Raw genomic sequence first — 18,671 nt, 5'->3', positions numbered from 1 at the left:
AATTATAAGCATGTGTCAGAGGATCAAGGGCCAAAACATGGGAAGGAATTATGGAAAACAACAAGAGGTCTTGAAGTGGCATGGTACTATTTGTCCAAAGATAAGAAAGAAATTGGATAAGAATATTGAATTTGCAAGAACTTGTCATGCTGCACCAGCTGGAAAAGGGTTGTTTGTAGTCAATGATAGAGGTATGGACTTCAGTGTGGACACAAGAATGGAGAAGTGTAGCTGCAAAAGATGGGATTTGTCAGGTATCCCATGTTCTCATGGAGTCTCTGCTCTTAGATATGACAAAATACCACCAGAATCAAGGGTGAACTCTTGTTACTCTATTGAGACTTATTGCAAGGTATATGAGCACATTATCATGCCATGCAATGATGTGAGTGAGTGGGCTAATATGAATGGCAGAAAAATCATACCACCACCACTTCAGAAAAAGAAAGGAAGACGGGCAAGGAATAGGAGACAACAACCAGAAGAGAAGCAGGGAAAGAGAGGTGTCAAGATCAATAAGGCAGGTGCAGTCATCCATTGTGGATATTGTGGAGGTGCTGGTCATAACATAAATGGTTGCTTGGACTGGAAGTTAGGGTTGAAGCCTAAGAAAAAAACAAGAAGACATAGAGTTCGAGCTGAGCCAGATGTGTCATCTTCAGATGAAGAAACAATAGGCCTTACTCAGGTAAATCTCGAGATCAAGAAACAACATCATTTAATGCACCAATAATCTTTTTGCATTATTACTTTCCAGGAAATTAATCTTCAGACAGCTGGTGTTCTTAACCATGAACAACCTTTGTATCATTCAGAGATGCTAGCTACTTTAACACATGAAGTAAGTTTAAAAACTGCTTGCACGTACTCCTTTTGCGCAAACTCTGTTTACACACAGCATGTATTGATTCTGAGTTAAAACAATTGTTAACTAATGTAGAGGGAATCAAGGCAGAGAGAGGAAGTTGTGCATGGCCCACTACCTGAGAATGCTTTCATACAGCAACAAGCCCTCTCACAGCCTCCAATTCAACCTACTACAACAACAAAAACTGGTGATGTGCACAGGAAGAGAGAGGTTGTTGCACTTGCTAGACTTAGAGCAGCAGTCGGGAGAAGAGAGATAGCAGATCAGGCCAAGTTTGATGCAGCCATTGCGAAGTTAAAAGAAGAAGAGGACAAAATCAAGTTGTCTGCTCAGAAGAAGAAAGATGACCTAATAGCAAAGAAACATGTTGCAGAGGAGAAAAAGAAGGCTGCACTTGAAGAAAAAAGAATTGCTGCAGAAGAGAGGAGGAAAGCTAGTGAGGAAAAGAAAAAAAGGCCCTAGAGGATAAACTGGCCATGGCAGACAAAAGGAGAGAAGCTATGGAGAAAAGGAAAAAAGAAGCAGAAGAGGCAAAAATAATTAAGGCGGAAGAAAGACAAAGAATTGTTGAAGAGAAAAAAAGAGTTTGCAAGACTAAATTTGATGCAGAAGAGGCATTGTTTCTTATAAATCAAGCAGATGAGATTGATAGGCAGCAATCATTTCTGCAAACACAGGAGACAGCAAGGCAAAGAGCTTGGGAGCAGCAGACTGTCTAGCAGGAAGCTACAAGAGTGCAGGTAGCTTTGCAGGACGCAGATAAGAGGAAGGCACAACAAGACAGAGAAGCAATGGTGGAGGAGCAGAGGATGAATGCATGTCAGTCCAAAACTACAACAATGAAGAGAACTGGAGCAAGCTCTAGTCAAAACGGGAGAACATTTAAAAAACCAAGAAAAGTTAGCATGTTTGATGAACTTAGGGGTGGTTGAAAATTAATGAAAAGTGGAGGTTTCATTTTGTGTTCTGTTTGTGATCAGATGTAGAACGTGTTAATGAACATGTTCTGCTCGTGATCATGCTCCAGATCCTGCTGGATAGCTTTCATAATATGCTTTCTTTTGTAGTATGTAAACTGGCTGTAAGACTTGTTATATGCTCCAGAATATAATGGATAGCTTTTGTAATACGCAAACTGGATGTCAGACTTCTTATATGATTACTTCTGTAGTATGTAAACTGGTTGTTGTTATATGCTCTCTTCTGTAATATGTAAACTGGGTGCTGTTATTTGGAGATATGACAAATGAGGTGCTTGGAAGGATTACTGCCATAACTGTATGTATAGATACAAAAAAGGATTGCATATTCAGGAACGACATTTTCATAATGATAGAAGTGACAGTGAGCTCCATTTTCATAATGATCAAAAACTTCCAACATAGCATGAGATCCATACATAGATAGTCTGTCAAGCACTGAATATTACATACCAAATTCACAAAAGAGGCACCCACATAATATATAACCCAGTGACATACATAATACTACAGCAGTTCACAAACTACATAGATTGAATACTACAGATACTCCAACTAGTTAGATAGATAGATAGCTCAATCCTCATTGCCATCGACTTTGCCAAGCACAGTGCTGAATTTGTGCATCCGTGTCAGGTCTTCCCCTTCATTCGGAAGCCATGCATCCGGCAGGTCTTCGGCGAGTAGAGGACCACGATCAGTCACCTCCTTGATGTGACAGATGACAGGATACACCAGCGTCTTCTTCTTCCTCGGCGACGACGGCCCGTAAGACGACACCATTTCCATCGCCACAAACTCTTCAACTGATTGCGGAGGAGGATATGTACAGAGTGCAAGCTTAGGCTCGACAATCTCCACGTCCAGCATCTTGCCCACTTTCGACGGGTCACGAAGCCATGCGATTACCTCAAGCTCGCGCCTGTTCTTTGGTCGTATGATCTCTATCAGGTCACCGCCTAAATCCTTCAGAACACTTTTCACTGACTGCATTGACCAAGCCTGATCCGGGAGCCCTTCCAAACTGAGCTTCGTTTTGTACTCCAGAGCATCCGGGGTGGCCGAATCTCTCTTACCCAACGCTGAAACTGGATCCACCGGCGGCAACACTTGAACTTCATCGACGATTGCAGCACCATCGTGCACTTTTTCTCCGTTGAGAACAACAGCCATAGGTCATGCGGGGGGCAAGCGACCTCAATGCTCACCTCCGACTGCAGCACACCGCAACGGGCCTCGATGGCGGCCAGCAGATCAGCTGGCGTCACTGCCTCCTCGCCGTCTCCTACCACCGTGGCCAGCAGAACCAAATTGCCGTACCGACCCTCAAACGCATCCATAGATGGTGTCTGGGCCAGCATGACACGGCTCCTCTCCGGACGGAGACACGGCTCGCCCCGACGCCATACCTCCTGCGGATAAGCCCTCTCCAGCAAGCTACGCCCGGATCCATCACCGGCGACGACCGCCGCCACCGCGCTGCCGCCGTCTTCGCTCTCAACGTCGACAAAAATGGTGGTGGAGGTCACGCTAGCGCCGCCCATCGCCGCAGGAGAAGCTACGGATTGCAGATGGATAGTTTGGGAGATTGGGGATTTTTTCACCGACGAAGCGGCTCGGCGTCTTATCCACTCCAAGCGTACTGACGGGTGGGCTCCGCGCTAACTGGTGGGCTCCCTTCTGACGAGCGGGCCAGGCGCTGACATGTCATACGGGCGTATCCTATGTACGCACGCGACGTGTAGACGCAGGACTGGCCGTCCAACATCCAGGACCGTATTGGGGACGTATTTTCCCCGTATCAGGACCGTAGTGGATCAGTTCTCAACTTCCGGGACCGAGTTGGACATCGCCGGCAACTTCCAGGATGATACGTGCAATTATCTCGTCAGCTGTACATAGCCCCCGGCGTGGCTGCATGGTCGGGCGAGCTATGGACTTGTCTTTTTTGTTTTTGAATATTAGCATCTACCTATTAAATTTTGGTCACATGCCACACGAGGGGTAAAAAGGTCTTTTCTGGTGACATTTAACACTGTTAAGGCTGAAAATAGACGGAAGTGTTATATAGGGCATAAAATTTAGACAAGGTGTTAAATAAGGAAGCAAAATATTTTCAGTGTCAAATAGGGAAAGAAAATTTAAGACAGTGTTAAATAAGGAATTCTCTCAGGGAAATTAAGCAGTTGGCCAAGACTTTTCAGGGGTTCAAGCTTCTTTGGATTCGACGCGAAGCAAGTTTGGCGGCGCACCTCTGCGCTAGAGAAGCTCTTAGCATTTCTTCTTTTACATGCTTTGATGTAATTCTTGGATTCCTGACTAGGACTATCCGGTCAGTTTGTAATCTCTTGCCAATTTAATAAAGTGAGGGATTAATGTAAGAAGAGAACTGTAGTATTTCTGGGCTAACTATAGTATTTGTGGCCTAAGTGTACAAGTGAAATGTCCTAATTTCCACACTTGGACGATTGCTTTTGAATTCGAACGAGAACTTTTAATGACAAGTGGTACTGAATTAAATTGACAAGTGGCTCCTTGTCTCTTAAAAAATCTGAAGAAACGCGTACTGTGGAAGGATGGCAACATTGTTTGCTGCTTCTCAGCAATTTCTTGGTTCATTTATTTGCATAAATCTGTACCTTATCTCTTCTATGTTTATTGAATGGAAGTTTATATGGTTCTCTGCAATGCTGTTTTATTCAGTGCGCACATAGCAGCAATTTTTCTAATGTATGTACAACATTTATTGCTGCTGTTTGTATTTCTAACTAAAATTGCTATTTGTATTGCTAACTAACTGAAGACTGATATTTGTATTGCTAACTAACTGAAGAACTGCTGTTTGTATGTTCTAATGGCTGAAATCATCCAAGTCTGAAGCATTTTTCTTGTTGTTGCGAGATTCTCGGGAATGAACTGCAATAGCAAGCTCCAAAATATGAGCTGGTTCTGCTACACACATGTGAACACGCTGTCCCAGACAAGCATGACCACACAGTAGTCTTACAACGAAACACTACCGAGTTCACGCGGGGAACCATCATCAAGGATACCGAAGTCTTGTGCATTACCATGGATTAGCATTTAACTCTTCTTCCTAGAACAAATCAGTCAGTGGCTTGGTGTGCTAGGGAATACGTATGGAGTGGAGGTAATTAATCTACCAAACCATAGAATACTTCGCACGTATGCATGGCTGATTTGGGATGATTCCAGGGGAAACAAGAAAAACCTTTCTCAAATTCATGGCGGCAACTTACACCTAATGCACGTGAACTTGGAGAAAGTCACTTCTTTCACCAAAACACATACCTCATGAGCGGAACACGAAGAAAATGCTTACAAAGTTTCCAACACTAGCTCAATGTTCAATATGAATCATGGAGGAGGCAAGATGCTGCTGATGGGCTCAATAACAGCTCATCAAAATTTCCATATCACTGGAATTCCACCATTATGTGATCATTGTGATAGTATTGGTCAGACCAAAAGATGTAATGGTGTATGCTCGGGGGATCAACCACGAGTAACACAACATTATGAATATCGTTGGTTCTGATTTGATTTGATGATAGCCCATACTCAAATCAAAGATTGGTAAGACAATAGATCCAACAACTGAACACGAAGGTTAATCGATGGGGGTATCATCTTTCTTCAACATACGCACACACAAACACAAAGATATCCCTTAGAGACGAACTAAGTTAGGCTAGCATTTATCTTCCAACTCTCCAAGTTATTGTTTAGCTTAACCAACTAGCTCAGGGGTATCCAACACAGATTCTTGGAGAAAGGGTGGTTTACAAGAAACCAACTTGATCACAAGCTCAACATAACAGTCAGGGGACATCCTGGTGATACTTCCGAGAAGATATTCAGAAAATCACGAACCACCGATATGTTATTAAGCTCGGGAGCATCCTTGCTTTTGAGGCAAGATGATGTGATCAAATAAGAAAGGGATTGACACAATCCTAACTCTTGATCGAAGAGTGCACCGGGAAATATGGACTAGGTAGCACGATCAATCTTTGGATGATGATTCAATAACCAACACGCTAAGAATGAAATTATTGTCCATTAGCTACCAAGCAACGGGGTTCTAGGAATATTGATTTCACGCATCATAGTTCATTTGTCGACATTCCGGTTACAATAACGCGAAACTGAGGAATGAAACAATGATGACGAGAAGTATCACTGCGTCAATAATTCATAAGAGATGGTGCAATTCTCATGACAATCCTGACATAACCGGGGGGGGGGGTGGTGGTGTAATACTCCAGGGTAGAACAGAGAAAAAGATGGATTGGCATTTGATCTGCAGAGCACAACTACTTTGACCCAATCCTCGAGATGGATAAGGTACTGAAGTTTGTTTCTCCTAGCCATTCTGGGATGGAACGGATTGACGGACCACAAGAATAATAGGCATTGATAACACGAATGCATAACTACTCTTGACCAACAATTGACAGAAGAAGGTTAGGTAACAACCAAAGAGGGACAACTCAAAGGGACATACGATTTTCTGAGTTGTGGATGCATAGATTAGCATGTCGAACGAGTTCAACATATTTCTTTCGGATAACCCATGCAGAAGGGTAGGATTGACAGAGTCACAAAACACAGAACTCATCAAGAGCACTCTGGTTGTGATCTTTTGGTTCAAAAGAACTTCTGCCATAAGTAGTTCATGGTATTTGGAAGAAGGAAATACCACGGACCTCAAAGACTATCACAAAGGTTACTAATACCCTGAAGGAACGAGCAAACACTATCAACAGGAAGTAAGTAGAGTGAATCTCGAGTTCAAAAACCCAGGAATAGAATGCCTACTAACTAAATGGCATCACAAGATGCTTTCGAGAATGATGGCCAGAATTATCACACTGGGAATACAAGGCATGGCTGGATTACTAGGTGGTTCTATAAAATATCCTAGTGTAATAATAATAGCTTCAACATATATGTCGAGGCAATGGAGTGCCTCAACACACGATTAGTGTGATTAATCTGGCCTAAAAGGACATCAGGACAGGGAGGAAAAATTTGCAAATGCATCAGACTATTTAGAGACCTGGGATGACTCGGATAGCATAACGGCTGTAAATGCTCAAAAAGCTTTGAGACATCTTGAAAAATGGTGGCATAACCACTTAACATAGCAATATCAAGGTTCTGAGGCCAGCTATGAACACACGGAAGTAATAGGAACTAAACTGAGGCTTGAATCCATCAATCCTATAAGTCTATGGATTAGTAACACGTGATCCTGATAGAAAGAATAAAAAGCCTAGTTCCTTAACCCCATAGGAAGGATAAGATGACTTGGATCAGAAGGGTATAAGGTAAAGGAGAAAAAAGATCCTTACGTTCCCTTCCACAATCAATTCCCTTACATAACTAAAGAATTTCTAGACTCAACTTCGACCAGTTTGGCTTGGTAATCCTACAGGCAGTCAGGCTCTGATACCAAAGCTGTCTGGACCTCGATCCTAAGTCACACCGATCTAGCATGTAACACATCATATCACTTTGCGGCCTCACGCACGGTATTCCCACGGGTGCCACCTTACCTGGCCCAAGACCGCTTGCGCCTTTTGGCTCACGTATATGATAGTGTCGCTAGCATCCATATGACAGAGAACCCGGGCCGACATGACTAGTTGTAAACCCAAAGTGGCACTAACTTATAGGGACAGGCATACATGACCCAACAACGAACGTGTCGGTCATCAGCGAGTGAATCCGGGCTGTAGCAGCTGGGCTAACAGGACTCCGGAGAATCCGGGCTGTAGCAGGCTAACAGGACTCCGGTAGACCCCGCGTGACCTTTCCCCGAAGGGGAAAGACACATGAATGAAGAAGGACACATGCCGGCCAGCCTAAGTGTTCCGGAGTAGTAGCAAGCTACCATGGCTTAGTGGAAGCACTAGGAGACATTTCCCGGTAAGAGAGGCTACCAAGGACAAACAACTAGGTTGTCGGATCCCACACATACCAAGCATTTCAAATCATACACACAATATGCTCGATATGTGAAAATACAACATGACATCACAACAAAACTCTACAACTCAAAGTATTTATTCATTAGGCTCCGAAGAGTCAGATATTACAAACATGGGTCTGATGACCCAGCATTCAAGTCATACTAGCAACAAGCACAACCAGAAGCTCAACTTGTATGAATACAAACAACTACAAATGAAAAGGCTGCGAAGCCTGACTATCTACAAGACCCTGCTGAGGGCACAAGACCATAGCCGAGGTAAAAAGCTAAACGTCAAAGTCCACGCGGATCTACTAGTGAGACTGAAGTCTCTTTGCGAAAATATAAATTAACCAAACGTGAGTACAAATGTACCCAACAAGACTTACATCAGAACTAGCTACATATGCATCAGTGTCAACAAAGGGGTGGTGGAGTTTAACTTCAGCAAGCCAGCTTTGACTCAGTGGCTATCCTGTACTATGACTGCTGGTAACTCTTTTGAGGTGGCGCACATGAGTCCACATATTCACCATATCAATAGGCCACTATGGACCCGCTCCCGTCTCCCTACAAGAACACCATCCATAGCACTCACGCTTATCTTGCGCATTTTAGAGTATCCACTTTCACTTGTCTATGAACTGTAAGGCAACCCAGAGGTCGTTTACCATGGATGCGGCTATTCGAATAGATGATGTTAACCCTGCAGGGGTGTACTTCTTCACACACGCTCTCGCCACTTACCGCCATGTACACGTCATGTATCTCGGCAACCTTCAAGCGGAAGCCTGGCGAGGGTGTCGGCCATGACCTGACTAACCACACAAGTCTCTAATCTTGGTTTATCGCCTATTTGAGTTCCATCCACAAGGAGATCCGGCCGGGGTGTCGCTCTCGGCCCCAAACGATGTGTACAGGGTTCCCAAGCCCACCAAATGGGCGACGCTTGGTACACCCGGCCATGGTGCCTAGTCTGTCTCAAGCCCACCTGTACCGGGTGCCACTTGGTAGACTACTAACACAACCTACAAACACCAGAAACTAGTTGCAACTCCTGGACAGAGATCGAGGCAGTTAATAAGTCGAGAGGGGCACTTAAGCATCCCAATGCGTGGTGGTAGTTGTTCATGGATCACAAACACATAACTCAATTCCTGAGGACAAATTCAATGAGAGAACCCACCATGTACTCCTACATGGCCTCTCACCACTACCTTTACCAAATCGTGTTCACACACTTAGCTCTCAATAGTAGGACATGTTCACCACATTCCAATTCATCCCCAATTCAATCAGACCTGACTCAACTCTAAGCAGTAGCAGGCATGACAAACAAGCATGAACGAGTAGGCACACCAGGGCTCAAACAACTCCTACTCATGCTAGGGGGTTTCATCTATTTACTGTGGCAATGACAGATCATGCAGAGGAAAGGGGTTCAACTACCGCATCATGTAACAGTTGAATCGTTGTTATCCTAATGTAGTAGAAGAGAGAAGGAGCGAGAGAGTGGGATTGTATCGGAATGAACAAGGGGTTTTTGCTTGCTGGCACTTCTGAAGATAGTATAGCTCTTCATCGGTGTCATCGAACTCATCGTCGGAACCACGTCTACTAAGAGGGGACAAATACCGGCAACAGAGAAGGAACACAATAAATGCAATGCGACAATATGATGCATGATCATGACATGGCAATATGATGTGATTTGAGCTAATGCAACTAGCAACCAGATTAAATGAAGTTGGTTTGAATCAAAGACTCAAATTCAACTCCATATGTGATTATTCAAATGCCATTTAATTGATTTGACCTGATCAGAAGGCATAAGTTGCTCAAACATCTATAGAAATGGTATAGATGGAAAGATTGGATTTTTTTGATCATTTTTCATGTATAATTTATTTCATTCTAAGTTACAGATTATTTTCTATGATTTTTAGAAGTTTTAACTACTTACTCGAATTTCCTGAATTATTTTAAATCCAGAAAATTCTTTACTGCATCAGCATGACGTCTGAGTGACGTCAGCAGGTCAACAGGTCGGTCCTGGTCAAACCTGACTAGTGGGACCCATATGTCAGTGTCTAACTAACTAACCTAAGTTAATTAGCACTAATCTAATCTAGATTAGTTAAGGCCCTCGGCCCACATGTCGGTGACTGTGTCTAATCCTAATATAAATTAAACCTAACCTAGTTTAATTAGTCGGGCGGGGCCCGCATGTTAGTGAATCAGTGGCTTAACTAAAATTAGTTACTAAATTAACAAAAAGTTAGCAGGGGCCGGGCCCACACGTCAGTGAATCACTGGGGGTCAAACGATGGTCAAACCCGGCCAACTGGGTCAAAACCTGCCGGCGACTTGACGTGAGCGTAAGCAGAGGCGGCGGCGTTCGTCGTTCCGGCGATTCCGGTGACGGGAGCAAGCGAGGCTGGTCCCGTTGGAACGGCCACGACGCGGCGCGTCCAACGGTGGCTGTGTCTGCAGCTAGGGTGGCCGGTAGCAACGATGAGGAGCTTGGTCGTGGTGACCGGAGCTCGGGCGTGAGCGCGGCAGTGCTGCGGTGCTCGAGCTAGCGAGCTGAGGCGCTAGCGGGGGCCTACGCGATGTGGTGAGTGGGTTGGACGCGTCGGGCGGACCATTTGGTCCCCGGAGTCGCGTTGGTGGCGAGCGCAGGTGGCGACGGGTTCGGGCGTAGGTGGTCCGGTGGCTACGGTGGCCTACGGGGAAGAAGAGAGGGATGGACGGGGTTAGAGGCTCACGGCGAGTCGGACGAGGAGGTCGGCGAGCTCGGAGACGGTCCGGAGCAGTCAGGGCGGCAAGAGGGATCTCCAGCAACCCGATGAGGAAGAAGGGGTCGGGGATGGTGCTTCGAGGCGTCCGGCGTTGTGTAGCTTAGCGAGGAGGTCGAGGACGACACGACGGAGCTTCTGGACCGCTCGAGATGACGAGGGAGAGGCGATGGCCGCGGTGGTGCGAACGGCGGCGGCGGTGGCGTTCGGTGGTGAGAGGGAGAGAGAGCAGAGGAGGGGGATGAGCGAGAGAGAGAGAGAGAGAGAGTGAGAGGGGGTCAGGGGTGATGCGTGGCGTTGTCCAGACGTGTCGGGGCAGCGGCGGAAACCAGGAGGTGGTGGGGCACGTGCTCGCGCGCGGCGGCCACACACGCGCTGTCCTCCTGGCGGGAGGTAGGTAGTGACTGGCAGAGGCCAGTGGGCTGGGCCTCTGCTGGGTCGCCAGGTAAGCCCAGATGAGGTTCCTCTCTCTCTAACATTTCTTTTATGTTCTCTACTTTCTGTAGTTTGTTAGATTTGATCTGAAGCATCAAATTATTTAGAACTTTCTGTAAATTTTTATGTGAGCTCAGGAAACTATTCCAAGGCCACATTCCAACTTACAAAAATTATTTGAACTTTATCTCTTATATAACAGAAATAAGTCCAACTCAAATATGTTATTGACTTAATTCAAAGGCCTAAAATAAATATTTTAAAGCCTCGAAAAATATTGGTTTGAATTTTATTCTTGCCAATATTTTTTGAGGTTTAAAAGGAACATTTTCTTGGGCTTCTTTGAGAAGATTTTAATGATCATTTTTAAAAGGTTTCTGAGGCTTTAAAAATTCCTCAATTCAAATTTCGTTTGAATTTAGACATGATGACATGAAGATCAAGAAAAGACAACAGGGGCTGAGCTAGGGCTGTGAAAAAGTACCCCCACCGATTTGAACTAGCGGCCCTTCCGGCTTAGGGTTAGAAGGGGGATTTCGCGTGTCGGGATTTGGCAGCTGGAGGGAGTTTTCGCCCGCGTTGTAATTTCGGGATAGCAAGGCGCGGGTTGTGAAGGCGCCAGTTTTGAGAGCACGATATCTGAATTTTCGGGATATAACACGACGTGGGTTGAATTTTAGGGATAAGCCTGACGTGTAATATTGTACTTGTACGTACCAAATCAATTCACACTTCCCTCAACGAAAAAAAAACGAAAAATAAAAACTATTCACACCACACAAAGAGAGAGTTTTGTCCGGTTTTACTATACAAATGCTATTCAAAGCTACACAAAGAGAGAGTATGAATCCATGTTATGTCCAATTAATTTTTTTGCTGGCTGTATAATGCATGTAACCTACTCATACCAACATTTTAGTGCATTCCGAATGTTTATACTACCGCTGCAATTCGAACTGAATTTGAATTCGTTTCTCTATTTCAATAAGAACCTACAATCATGATTGTGGCCAACTTCAACCATCATTCGTGTATTACCCCTCTAGCACTCCTCAGTCTGTGTTCTCGGTGAGCACCACGCCCTTCTACCCCGCCGCCGGCGCCGCCTCATCATGAGATCCCCGCCACGATGAGGCCCCCACCCTCCTCTCCCACCCCCGCTCCGCCTCCCCCTACTCTCCTCCTTTGCTTTCCATGATTTTGGCCCCTGTAACCAAGGATTTCCGATTTGAACTATTGTTACCGCGTGCGTGACGATGGTAATTTGTGGTGATGCAGGAGGACAACATTATTGGTTATGTCTGCAATTACTGCTACGGCTACTGTTTTTGGTTTTGAGTTATGCCTATATCTCAGTTGTTCTCTTTATTGTTTTGGTTTCAGATGTCAGGTGTCTCTTTCCTCTCTCCAATTTTTTAATGGTGGTCATGTGTATGTTTTTGTAGATCAGATGTAGGTTCCAATAGCATATTATGGTCTGTTTTCCTTTTTAGGCTAAAGTAGCAGTGTTTGGTTTGGTATCTGACTAGATTGCTTTGAAATATAATTGGTTGTTAAACTCAATTCATTTGGAACTAAGTGAGTAGATGAATTGATTCAGCTTAGCCGCCTCCAGCTAATTTAGGTGTTGGCCATCTATTATTAGATTGTACAAATGGAATAGACGTAATCTTTGTGAAGTCTTAGCTTTGCCCTGTTCATTCGGCGCCCTTGGATGCAAGGATTTTTCCAGATTCATGATGGACCTACACTGTTTCCTCTGAAATTGACTTTCAAAAGCAGAGCTCTACATTACGGGTGTTGCCTGATGCCCCAATGCAGATTTTTGGCTGTGCCCTTAGTTAGTCAATTATTTTTAGGAAATTGTGAGGGGAATGTGTGTGCACTCGTAGACATCCCAAACTTTTGCAACAAGCCAAGCAAGAAACGAAAGATGAATGGGCTGCCACAAGTAATTCAATATGAATGAATGGTCAGTATATAGACATGGTCATACAATTTATGGTTTGTGTTCTTTCCCAGGTACAGATCCATCTAATTACTTGGTGATTTAGCATTTTTCTCAGATCGGGGATGATGTTAAAATATTTTGCACAAACATAATGCTTGCATTTGTCACATGTAGAAACAAAAGAGTTTCCCATAGGTATGCCATCAACTCTCTGTCCACAAGTGTAATAATCATTCTTGCATTAGGGGATGAGAAAAATTGATAATGTATACCTCCATCTGTCATGAATATAACCTTGGTATATCTATGTAATTTTTTGCCTGCTAAATAATACATATTGGAGAATAAATAGTTTCAGTTTGTTTGCTCTTTTCTTTGCCTTACTGGATTTGAGTCAGCTATATAGCTACCCCGGATCGGTCTATAAACTGAAAGCATATATGTTTGTTCTTATACATTTGCAGGGAATACTCCATCCTTCAGGAGGCCTCTGTCACTGGGCATGAATTTTTGAGTAGATCATGGTGACGATTGCGCCATTACATGTTATTATTGTTCATATCTTATCATTAGAAATTGACATGTTATAAGGAAGATGTTACAGATCTGTTTCTTTCATGGTCAATGATTGTCTTGCCTTTCTGTGTCACATTCCTTACACCTGTTGTTTTCTGAAATTCTTGCATGATAGCTAGCTAATCTCTATGGTAATAGTATCTCATATTCTAAATGTTTATTTTATTTTATTTTATTTCAGACCAAGGTAGCATTCCTTACCCGCTGTCACCTTCCTTCTCTATCTTCAGCATGATAGCTAGCTTCAGAATGATCGGCACATTTATTAACCATTCCATCTTTTTTGTGCATTGCAGGTTTGCCACTATGTTTATGGATCACTACATGTTCTATTGGAACAAGGTGAGATCCTTTTTTCAGTACTCGTTTGAACACGTGTTTTGCTTTCAGAGTATGATTGAACATCTTCGGCAGCCATGGTGTACTGGTGTATATACTTTATACTTGCATGTCTGATTTTAGAGGGCACATATGTTTTGGTAGAAAGTGTACTGTTCCTATGTTTTTTCCTGATATATACTGATTGATGAAGTAACTATTGTTCCAGATTATGAAATCTCTATTTAATGGATCGATCGATAGTTGATAGTTGTCCTGTACATGGTTACATAGCAAGCATACGTTGTCGGAGTGGTTGAGGCTTCATGTGAGGCTATATTTCAGCTTGTGATGAGCATGGACACCACCCACTTTGGGTACATTTTTCTGTTGTTTTGACAAATGAACTCATCGATTGTGTGCTCCCTATTTCCTCACAAGATTATTCTTACTATCTTTTCTTGTTATTTAAGGTGGGACTGCAGCTTCCAGTGTGGTATCTGTCCGTTTTGTGTGCATATCCTATGATAGTGAATCATGGTTCTGATTGTGCACCTTTTTTGGCTTAGAAAAATATAACGATTTCTGGTTACTTCTTAAGTTTGGTTATCTCAATTGGGAGTCCTTGCTGCGTTATGGCCTGACCATGTTGTCCCGCGTCCTCGAGCAGGAGCAACTGAAGTCCCAAGTTGCAGGTACTATTTTCCGTCCTGACTCTCAACGACTCAATGGTCGATTCTTTTTTCTGGTTACTTCTAACGTCCGGTCTTCTCCGTAGAACTAATCAAAGATCAAATCCTTCGATGTTTTGATTAGGCAGGAGCAAGTGGAAGGAGTACCTGGATGCGCTCTATCGTGCTCTCAGGTTTCTCTCTCTCTCTCTCTCTCTCTCTCTCTCTCTCTCTCTCTCTCTCTCCCTCTCTCTCTCTCTGTCACACACACAGAGAGGTTCTGATTCATTTTTCTGAGCTCATGCCAATATTTTTGTTTTAGTTTTAGTTTGTTTGGTTGCTTGATTCGCTTTGCTGTCTAACTGCAGGTCTAATTGATATATAAGACATGTTTAGGACCTCTGAGCATGATGGCTAAGAAAACTAAGTAAAGGTTATATACATATTAATGGCTAGCTATATAAGTAATTCAGTAAAGGATTGTTTATTTTCTCCCTAGGTATGCTACCTACTAGCACATACATTTATTTGCTGCTTCTAACAAGATGTAACGCTATATCGCATGAAAACTGATCAGTCAAATGGATGTACAGGCTTCAAATATATTCAGCTTTAGGACATTTACCATAACAGATGTGACAAATGGAAAACATCTATAGATATACATGTTGGTTACACGAGTGCATGACTGCTAGCAAGTTTCCGCATAACACAGCGAATGCAATCTGCTGATGTGTGCTATTTGTAGTGCCTTCCTGGGCTCCTAACTAATCTGCATAGATACTGTTTATTAGTATTTTGTGCTAAAATATAATTGGTGCCCAACAAACTCTGTTTTTTGTTTCTACTGTTTTCGCTTTGGACCTTGAACATTCCTGAGACATAGTTATGCCGGGATGTAGTCAAGGTACCAAATGATTGTGTTTGTAGCTTGGTTTCTATTTTTTTCAAAGAGGTACAAATAGAATCAACTCTTATCTAATTAAATTTTAATCACTTCACACATACAACGATGGGACTGGCACCCTCGCGCCAAGCCACGATCCCTTTTTTTTAAACGCCTAAAATTATTCAATATGGATGGTATATTATAATGGATTTCATATTCAATTTTTTAATCTTGGCGGTTATGCTTTGTTTTCACCTTCCTTGCACAAGCCATTACTATTATAGATGCATTTTTTTTGCCTCGAAAAGATGATTTGGTCATATTCAGAGCACCTAACAATTTATGTGTCTGCATTGAACATTCCATGTGCTTAACATATACAGAAAATTAGCATGGAACTATAGATACAATGTTTAGGTCTTATGTAATGGTTCTTGGATTGATGCTTATAGTTTGCTGTCAGGTATTGCATTTGATTATTCTTTTTTTTGTAAATAAAGATTGTTTTATGTACTCGACTATTCTACTTATACCACTTACATTCGAGAAAAGTTTGGTTTTATTTCCGACTAAATAAATAACCAATCCAATGCTTATAATTTTGTTGTTCATTGTGCATATTATTCCATTCTATTGTATTTAAAAATGATTGTTCATATTTGGTTGCATGTCGTTTGGCGGGTAATGCGCGGCAAGCCGCACCACCAAAGCCTTGATTCCTACTAACTTAGCATTACCCACTTGATCAAAACGTTGGGACCGGCACCCTCGCGCCAAGGCACGATCTTCATGCCCATGCATTTCGACACGCTGCAGCTCTTGCCCATAGATCCTCGAGTATCGATTGACATGCCTTTGGTAGCAGTAGCCCCCATTTGATAGTTTTCTATTTATAGACTGAGAAGCTTTCTTTTACTTGAGAACTGAAGAGATCGTGTTACCTAACGCAAAGGGAATTTTCTTTGTACATATTGATTTATTTTCATCATTACATGTATATGAGATACCTGAGAGAATTGTGATTGTGATTGGTATCTTTAGACATTGGACACATTTGTCAGTACTCACCATTTCCTTCATTTCTCCTCGTTTTTTAAATGTACTAGATGACCCGTTGCGCCAATGGCGCAAAGGCCGGAAGCAAGCCAAGTATTGTAAGAGTGGTGATAGGAAAATTCAGTCACATATCGAAATAATGAGTACTTAGTGTTGGTTACTGTCTCTATTCATGATTACTGTTTCTCCTGGAACAGTCTGTGCTAAATGGTAGTGCTATATCCCTTGAGTAGAAGGTGGACGCTGTCAGGTAGCGCATGCCTCTTCCTTGCTTAGCATATTTGTTGTTTCTGGTGAGTACTCGATTTTTGAAATAGAGAAAGTAGTAAAAAACAGATAATTATAGATAAGGGTGGCATTATGCATATTAATAGATCGATGAGGAACAACAACAGAGGTTATATAGGTAAAAGCATATCTATTTGTGCTATTGATTGTTGAAAAGAAGTTGAGAAAGAGGACAAACATGTTCACTGTTGTTGGTAAAACACCAAGATGGTCTGCATGGTAGGCTCAGTGGTGCTTACAAAAATAACTGATTCTTAAAAAGGAAAAAGCAAACAAATCTGTTAACATAAACTTCGTAGCAATTCATTCAACAAACGTAGAAGAGAAAATAATATATTTCATACATTGTATAGTACATGCCCTTGCTTTCAGACCCAATGCAAAAGGGGAGAAGATCCTTATCTGCAACTTCTATAGCATCATAATAGATCTTTTCCAACAAATTTTTAGGTCCATGATGACCTTCAAACAGGAATTGTTAGCGCCTTCAGTTTCCTCCATCCCCCTCAACAGCCTAAGAGACTGCAAAGCGTTGCAATCCTTGTTGCATAGCAGGTTAGAAATAAATGACTTTCATATTTGTTGAAGTCAATATGCAATGAAGCCATGGTACACACAAGTGCTATATCTGTAACAAAATACAAAGCTCATCTTTAACCTTGAAGGCAACACAACAAAATTACAGTAAAGAGAAACTAAATGCAATCCATCGTATTTCTCAAGCCTCTATGCCACGAGCGGCTTGTACACAAGCTCATCCTATATTCGGTTATACCCAACCAGGCATCCTAGTCAATAATAAAATCTTCTATATTCAATAGTTAATTACTGGAGTATGTTTGAAATTAAGAGCCTCGAATAACATTGATATCAGAAAAATTATTGGGATCACTGAATCACACCAACACTTTTTCAGTAGTCTCAAGCCTGCCTTCAGCTAAGTCCTCAACAATCTGCCATATGAATCAACAATATGAGATCTCATCAGGCTGCAAATGAATGACAGTCATGTGGTGTAAATTACCAAATTAAAAACTTCATACGAATTTTTAAGGTCATTGCAAGTGTTGATCATTGCGGCCAACTTCTCCACATGTGGCTCCTCCCGAAATCACTATATAGACATACAAAGATGGTTCGCTTAATTCTATCGACTAGAAGTGTGTGAAAACGATTATTAGACATATACGACAAACTCGTTCGTTTAAAGCATGGGAGATGATCAATACGCCTACAAAACTACATCCAGAACAAACTCGTGCAAAATAAAGCCTACAAATGGCACCATTTTAGACATAAGCCTTTCTCTCGGGAGAAAACCAGAATGGGAAGCTAAAGCCGCACAATATATGCTCTGCATTTTTAGATAGTCAAAACTCTAAATATCTCTAATGCAATAAAACAACAAGGAAGAAAACAAGCTGCATATGATTTAAATTATGGTCGCTGAACTTCTAAAGTTTCCCCTTATATGACAACCTTGTTCCCAGCAAGGGCCATTACTGTATTTGGAATTCTTGTATGAAAAATATCCATAATTTAAAACTATATTCGGCAAGACATCCTCTCTACCAATGATACTATCAAAAATAACAAAACAAAATTACAAGGCAGATATATGCAACATTGGGAATGCAGAAGGAACCATAATCAAGAAGAAAGGTTACTGATCCTGCCATTCATCTGTTCAGTATATTATCTTATCAGACCGAATAAATTTTCTTATCAGCATGGGGTGCATCATTAAGTAGCAGACCTATAGTCCAGAATCTAATAAACAATAAAGCGTGTGTATGTACTTAGGAACCATGGGTAGAAAGCAGAATTCAGGCAATAGATATTG

The sequence above is a fragment of the Triticum dicoccoides genome, chromosome 2A, assembly GCF_002162155.2.
Source record: "Triticum dicoccoides isolate Atlit2015 ecotype Zavitan chromosome 2A, WEW_v2.0, whole genome shotgun sequence".
In the NCBI taxonomy this organism is placed as follows: Eukaryota; Viridiplantae; Streptophyta; class Magnoliopsida; order Poales; family Poaceae; genus Triticum; species Triticum dicoccoides.
The sequence above is the reverse complement of the archived record's forward strand: the minus strand, read 5'-3'. Positions refer to the sequence as shown.